Below are 218 nucleotides of genomic sequence, written 5' to 3' on the forward strand. Positions count from 1 at the left end.
GCACCCAAACACACGTATATATATGTATCAATATAAATATATGAAAGTCAATGAAGTTTCGTAAAAGAAGGTGATCATGTACATACTTTCTTGCTGTTTTGATTATAACACCTCATTGTAAACTATGTTCCTTGTTTTCCCTTGTGGAGCATATACAAATAGGTTTTTTGTTGCTACCCACTCTTGAGCAGCCAACATACAGTTGTCCATGTGAGAAG

This window comes from Octopus bimaculoides, chromosome 4 (assembly GCF_001194135.2).
Source record: "Octopus bimaculoides isolate UCB-OBI-ISO-001 chromosome 4, ASM119413v2, whole genome shotgun sequence".
Classification (NCBI taxonomy): domain Eukaryota; kingdom Metazoa; phylum Mollusca; class Cephalopoda; order Octopoda; family Octopodidae; genus Octopus; species Octopus bimaculoides.